General features: G+C 35.9%; 1 pseudogene across 1 annotated transcript; it reads left to right on the plus strand.

Annotated features, from left to right (window-relative positions):
* The first annotated feature begins 233 nt into the window (after positions 1–233).
* On the plus strand, positions 234–6177 carry LOC149212383 (MLO-like protein 9; annotated as a pseudogene). The gene is made up of 15 exons (XR_016250764.1): positions 234–1174; positions 1451–1508; positions 1900–2177; positions 2366–2482; positions 2623–2683; positions 2973–3061; positions 3204–3278; positions 3401–3489; positions 3650–3699; positions 3809–3849; positions 4017–4190; positions 4297–4332; positions 4680–4747; positions 5037–5097; positions 5724–6177. The product of XR_016250764.1 is annotated as an MLO-like protein 9 (transcript).
* The last annotated feature ends 250 nt before the right edge of the window (positions 6178–6427 follow it).

Consider the following 6427-nt stretch of genomic DNA (forward strand, 5'->3'; position numbering starts at 1 on the left):
AGACAGTGTTCTCAAGATAGTGCGTGCTATCTTAGACACCTTTGGTTGAGATAATTTCTCCTTTGGTTGAGATAATTTCTCACCAGACACACCAATATAGGAGTTACCTAAACTAACTCTTATCTTAGAGGAACAACCCAAGAGTTAGGCACAAATTCCTAACTTGGAATTTTTAATTAATTAATTTATTTTTGGATTTATTATTGTTTTATGAGAGAGGCTAACATGAACATTATCCTCCTGCAAGCTATTCTACACCCTGTGATTGATAGGTAAACCATTTATTGTTTTAATAAATTTCTTCTGAGCCTGATACCAGAAAGTCGGGTGTTTAATGTTGGACACTAAATGTGATAAACTGTATATAGAACTTCTGGAATAGCAGTTGTCAATATTAATCTGTATGATCTATTTGAATTTGAGTATCTTGTAGCTTTGGTTTCAAGGTGTCGTTGTTGCGTATAAATGGCAAATACTAAACAATAAGATCTAATGGAGTTCCAAACCTGTCAAATTCCAATTCTGCTAGCTGGCGAGGATAGTGAGATTCAATGGACTGCAGTTTTCCAAACCTAATTTACCTAAATGATAATCAAGCCAGAGAGTGCAGATGAGTGAAAACGAAACAATTATTTGTAACCACACGGTGCAGATGAGTCGACCTGGCATGGCCTTTTCCCATACTTGCATTGACTTGGATCACAGCGACAACATTATATAGAGGCTAGCTGGGGATCCTGCTCCGATAGTGCCTGTGCTTCAATTCAAGATCTAGAAATTGGGGACAAGATATTGCTGTTTGCCATTATTAAATTCAGTGGGATTTGATTAATTGGTGATTGCCGGGTTGTGAATGATGAGATTCAAGGTTTAAATAGAATAAAATATTGAATAATGTTCAAATTCAATAGAATTTGATTAAGTAACTTTGGCTGGCTCGCTCTGTTATAGAGTGTTATGTAAACTATGAAATTCAAGATCAAAATGGAATAAAATACTGAAAATTTCAAAGGGAAACAGTTATCAATCCTGTGAAAAGAAGAATATGGCAGGAGGGGGCAGCAGTAGTGATCGTTCTTTAGCCGAAACTCCTACATGGGCAGTAGCAGTTGTTTGCTTGGGATTTGTAGTCATCTCCTTATTGCTTGAACAGGGTATTCATCATGTTAGCAACGTAAGGTTTTGTTTCAGTCTCAGCAGTAGACTGTTTATTTAATTTAATGCATCTTACTTCGGCTCTGCACTCATTTTGTTTTGGCTAGTGAGGATTTCCTAAAATTTGGGCTTTGTATTCAGCAACAAACCACACTGGTAGAGCCTAATTTTAATGTGCTCATATATGATTAGTGATTAGAAGTAAGAGCTGATCATTTTTTTTTTGGGAACACAAGTTTTGAATACAATATGCATTCTGTACTGATAAAGTCTCCTTCTGTCACTATATTGACAGTGGTTGAAGAGGAAAAAGAAGAACGCCCTGTATGAAGCACTTGAAAAACTGAAAGCAGGTAACAGATGTTTCAAACCACTAACATTCCCCATGTGATTGATGCAGATATGCTTGTTGCAGTCTATCTTGCATGAGATTTCTTGCTAATCATCTTGTATGAGAAAATATATCTGAAAATGGTTTGCTCTATGGAGTTCTGATGTTTTACCAGAAATCCTGTTTCCTGGGTAGAGCTTCCTGATGAATTATCATGAGGTAGTCACATGGGCTGACAATATGTCTGAAATGATCTGTTTTGATTGTATTGGTAGATTTTTTTGACATTTTGTAGTTGGATTTCAAACTAATATTTCATGCAAACAGATTTATCTCTTTTAGCTTAGAATTTGTGAATGAGATTTCTGGTGCTCTGAGAAAATATTTCTAAAATTTGTCATTTTGGGCTGCAGAATTGATGCTTCTTGGTTTCATCTCACTTCTACTGACAGTTGGAGCGAAGCCCATTTCTATGATTTGTATATCCAAAAAAGTAGGTGATACTATGCTTCCGTGTAAGACAAATGATACTGCCGTCGAAAGCACTGTTGTTGAAAGCATGAAAGTAGATAATGGGGAGGAGCACGGCCGAAAACGTTTATGGGAATCCATGTCCTCTGAACAGAAGATCCCATGGAGGTGTGTCTTAGCTAGTGCTGGTGAGGATAGCAACTATTGTAGCTCCGCACATGTATATACCACACCCTACTCTTAGTCTTACTGCATATGGCATAACTATCCAGGCCCTGTGATTCTCTGAGTGATTTTTTTCATGCAATTAGGGTTACTTAGACCATTTTGAAATAGGATTTCAATATATATTTCAAATGTTTATCCTAAGTTGGACTTATTTGATAATTTGTCATTCTTTGTTTGAAGGGTAACTATCCTCTTGTCTCCCCGACTGGCATGAACCAACTCCACATCTTCATCTTTTTGTTGGCAGTTCTCCATGTGTTATATAGTGTCTTAACTGTCGCCCTAGCAAGAGAAAAAGCAAGTGGAAGGGGAGACAAATTGTTTTCTCCATATATATTATTCAGTTTAATTTCTGCAGTAGATCTTATTGTTTTGATATCTGCATGCTTTTAAATCCTCTGTTAACAATGAGATCTGTAAATCCTATTGATGCCTAGATGAAGCGCTGGAAAGCATGGGAATAGGAGACACAAACATTGGAGTATGAGTTTTCACATGGTGAGTTCTTTTGGTTCTTCTAACTGGGTTTGTCTAGAAGAGTATTTATTCCAGCATCTGGATACTTTCAGGTTGAAAACTTAAAAGAAATAACCCAAGCCAGTTTGGCAACTGTGCAAATTCTAATTGGTATATACTGTGTTATAGGCTGATTGGGTAAAGTTCTTGATTTCAAAACTAAAATATTTAGAGGGCACAACATGAAACTTGCGCGATTGGATAAGCTTTTCAGGGTGTGAAAAATACCATATGGCTTTTGAGGGATTTGTTTCCTTTTTGGTCCAAACAGATCCTGCAAGATTCAGATTAACCCATGAAACTTCATTTGTAAAGCGCCATATGAGTTTCTGGAGCCGAACACTGATTCTTAAATGGATGGTAAGTTATTCACAATTCCAAATCTTCAAGGGATATATCTTTGTTTCCTATTTCCATTAATTGAGAAATATCTGTATCCCTATTTGCATTAATTGAGAAATATCCATATCTGATTTAACATTAGCTTTCCTTAGATTTGCAGGTATGCTTCTTTCATCAATTATGTCCGTATGTAACTAAAATTGATTACGTGACCTTGTGCCATGGCTTCATCGTTGTAAGTTTTGATCACTTTAAATCGTCTTTTCCTTCTCATCTTGTTTATTTCAAACCCAACTTCATTCATGTAAGGCATCTGATTTGTTCTAAAGTATTAATTACTTAAAAATGTACGTACAGGCTCACTTGGCTCCAAATAGCAAGTTTGATTTTCAGAAATATATCAAGAGATCTTTGGATGATGACTTCAAAAGTGTAGTTGGAATCAGGTTAGTAACGTTTTTCCGTGTTCACAACAGCTTTGGTCTCAGACAGAATTATGTATACAGTATTTCCCTTGTCTGACATTGGTTTGTCATCCCCCCGTTTTTTTTTTAAAACCTGTTCTTGACTTTTAACTAACACACACCCTTGATGCATTATCTGCAGTCCTCCTTTGTGGGCTTTTGCTATAATCTTTTTGCTTCTTAATGTGAATGGTAAATCTTTAGTACTCTACCCTACTTCCAAAGTCAAGTCTTCATTCTAGATGTCCACAATTGTTTAAACTAACTTTCTCCTTCTGATGGGATGTATTCCTCTGAGCAGTGTGGTATACATTTTTATGGATCTCGTTTATTCCCTTAATGGTAAGGGCATAAACATTTTTCTGGATCTCGTTTATTCCCTTAATTGTAAGTGCATAAAAATATTACTCATAGGAGAGGGTACATTGATCATGTGAACCAATGATCTTGGACGTTTTTCTGATTGAATTCTTCAAAACTTATTTCCATTTATCTTCCAAAATGTGCAGATAATTTTGTTGATTGGAACAAAGCTACAAGTTATAATAACAGAGATGGCTTTAGAAATTCAAGATAGGCTTTATGTACTGAAAGGAACTCCGGTAGTGCAGCCAATGAATGAACTATTTTGGTTTGGTCGCCCTCAACTTGTCCTTTTATTGATCCATTTCACTCTCTTCCAGGTATCAAATGATGTGCATGCTAAATTCTCATTGACAAACTATATTTCTGAATTCTCTGAATATTCATGGGAATAGCAATGGATTGATTGTTACTTCTATTCTGCAGAATGCTTTCCAGCTTGCATTCTTTTTTTGGATATGGGTAAGCAATATGTTCATTCAGTAAAGAATAAATTCTTGTGTGTAGAGTCATTGGGTTTATTATGCTAATGATAGTAACATTTTGCAGTCTTGCATTTGTTGGGATGCAGTTTAGTTGTTGAAACTTGAGACACGGCATCACCATGTTAATGAACCAGAGTCAAATTTAGAAATCAAAGCCTTGAATTATAAGTTGGCTGAATTTGATGAAATTTATATGCACTATTAATTCAATACTTAAAAAAATATAGTCTCAAGCACCCTAAATCAATTTCAGTTTATACAGCATTAGAATTTCATTTCTACTACATCTCTGCATCTTATTTAAATTTGACTTTATGCTTGCAGTACGAATTTGGCCTGAGATCTTGTTTTCATGACAATTTTGTTTTAATCATAATCAGAATCATCATTGGGTAAGTATGTGATCACTTTTTGAGTTTCCCCATAAAGTTTTCGAGGAAAAAGAAAGTATGTTGAGCATTCAAACCCGTAGACTATTATACATATTTTGTTTACAAAATCTTTATCTTGCCTTAAACATGAAGAGAGCACATTCTAAGCAAGCAAGTAATCGTTTTAATTAGGTTATTGCTGCTTTGGATTAGTACTAGCAGACTGCAATGCTGTCTATGGAGAACACTGATAGTAACCATTTTTTGCATCTGATGAGGACTCCATTGGGCTGCTTGTGTCTGTGATTAGGGTTGCTGTGCAGTTTCTATGTAGCTACATCACACTTCCACTTTATGCACTTGTAACACAGGTGAGTCTTTTCATGTTCATCGAAGATACCATCAAATTCGGGTTGTTGAGAGGATCAACTGAAATTCAGACTCCAGAACAGGCTGAATAATATGAATATAAATTGGGAGAATTGCATTGGTCAAGTTTTCACTACCAGTCGATTTATCTTGTTTACTTTGTACAGAGGATAGATGCAGCCAAGCTGTACAGTGCGTGATGCTTAAATAACTTACTAGTATTTATAAAATAAGAGATAAGTTGTCACTTGAGAATTAGTTGAACTCACAGCAGACAAATTTATTAGGGAAAAATAAGAACTAGGAAGTTTCAATTTTTATTTTTATTTTTGGCAGAACAGATTATTCACTCTGTTGTGGGTTTCAGGCAAACCTAAAAAAAATTGGTTAGGAAAACAAGACCACTCTAAAACTTTCTTTTGTTTGTTCAATAAATTTCTGATAGTAGTCTCACCCATGTCAAAAGAAAACAAGAGAAAAAGACACAATGACTGTGTTGAAAGATTGGCAGAATTTTTCTTTAGGCGAATTGATTTTGTGATAGTGAGCTTCAGGACTGTTCAAATAATCCTGCTGTGATTAAACCTTAGGGTAGTGCTCTCAAAACTGATGATATGTTCCTGTGCAGATGGGTTCTCACATGAAGAAGGCTATATTTGAAGAACATACAACCAATGCCTTACAAAAATGGCAGAAAACTGCTAAGAAAAAAATGAAACGACATAGAAAGTCAGAACATTCTTCTTCTAGAATCGCAAGCAGCTCAGTGTTGTCTTCTGGGTTTCAAAGTGGGGAAACAACTCCAATCCATGGATCTTCTCCATTGCACTTTCTTCGCAGATACAAAACAATGGGAGACGTTAATACTTCAGAGATATCTGAGAGCTATTATCACTCAGAATATGAAGCATCGGATCTGGAAATGGACACATCTCCAAGTTATTCTCCCCAACGTGCTGAATCTATTTTGATTATCGAGGCACAGGGGGACACACAGGTTACAAGTCAATATCCCATGTCAACGAATGCAGACACACAGAGTGAAGAGTTTTCTTTTGCCAAGTTATAATGTGAGATCCACATCAGACCAAACCTCCTTCAAAGCAGCCTTGTAGCCATGTTTGAATTCACATTTGAAACTTGTAATAACCGAGGTAATGTTTATTTCGATTTAATCAGCTGTGAGAAGTGGCCCCACGACAAACAGGAAATCAAAAGGGATCTAAACATCCACATATATTACTCTTCATTGAGCTTAAAAATGGACAAACTGCAATCAACTATTGCAATATTTTCACAAAAGGATCAGATGGAATTCATGGTGTTAGAGAA

The sequence above is a fragment of the Pinus tabuliformis genome, chromosome 1_1 (assembly GCF_031772625.1).
Source record: "Pinus tabuliformis cultivar Carrire ecotype Pingquan chromosome 1_1, CPIR1, whole genome shotgun sequence".
In the NCBI taxonomy this organism is placed as follows: domain Eukaryota; kingdom Viridiplantae; phylum Streptophyta; class Pinopsida; order Pinales; family Pinaceae; genus Pinus; species Pinus tabuliformis.